Consider the following 1,026-nt stretch of genomic DNA (forward strand, 5'->3'; position numbering starts at 1 on the left):
AGAAACACATCATACAATATCTGCTATATAACATTGAACATCCCAGCTGATATGGCTTCTATTTACATCTCTTACATCAAGGGGTTTCAATGAATTGCACTAACGTGGGAAAAAAAACACCACTATAGGAATTTGTGAAGTGATTCAGCTTCCCTCTCCTTATTTAAAGGAAGGGTTTGTCTGGCCTCGGATCTGAGCATAAGGGTTTGTGGCTCGGTACGGAGAGTATGTGCTGCTTCTGGACTGGAGCTGCTCATAGGGGTTGATTTTGGGTCGAATCTGGGAGAATGAAAAGATATCATCTTGGTCGTTGTTGAATCGCTGCAGCAGAGAAGAAAAAATATTAGGATTTATGAGTGAATAAAGCACAGATGTTTGTCTACATGAGGTTTCATGCAGAAATATACCTACCGAGTTTCCCCCTGAAAAAAACAAGTTTTGTCGGCTGTTGCTCGGAGTCATCTCCAGGTTGGCCTTGCTACCCCAGTTGCTGCTAGTATTTGCCCGTGGGATTCGAGGGAACCCAGAATTTACCGGACTGTTTGCTGGCTCTTTGATCCAAGTGGAAAACTCGTTGCTGCTGCTGTAGGGCGGTGGAGGCTTGACAAAGGAAGAGGATTGGTTGGGTTTCCAAAGGTCTTTCTCTTTGCTCTTGGAGCCTTTCTTCTTTAACCTGAAAAAAGAATAACGCAGAGTTCTGCAACTGTCTGTCTTGTTGTGTTTGCAGCTAGCTTTCTATTGTTATCTGCAATTAATTTGTAAACCACCCAACTTTAAAATGTCCTTTCACACCTAGCAGCTTTAGAAAAAACATACAAGACAAAAGTGGTTATAAAAGTCACTAGGATAATGAATGAACAGGGTTCAAACTTACTTTTTTATTACAAATGGCTGAGCGATCAACCCAACGATCATCAGGAATCCAAGGATGGAGCAAACGATCACAACGATCAACAACGTTTCTAACAAACAACAAAGAAGCCGTCAATGATGAGTCTCAGCCTTTACAGGATCACATAGCAATTT

This window comes from Poecilia latipinna, unplaced genomic scaffold (genome assembly GCF_001443285.1).
Source record: "Poecilia latipinna isolate Pla-1442-1.1 unplaced genomic scaffold, P_latipinna-1.0 Scaffold1949, whole genome shotgun sequence".
In the NCBI taxonomy this organism is placed as follows: Eukaryota; Metazoa; Chordata; class Actinopteri; order Cyprinodontiformes; family Poeciliidae; genus Poecilia; species Poecilia latipinna.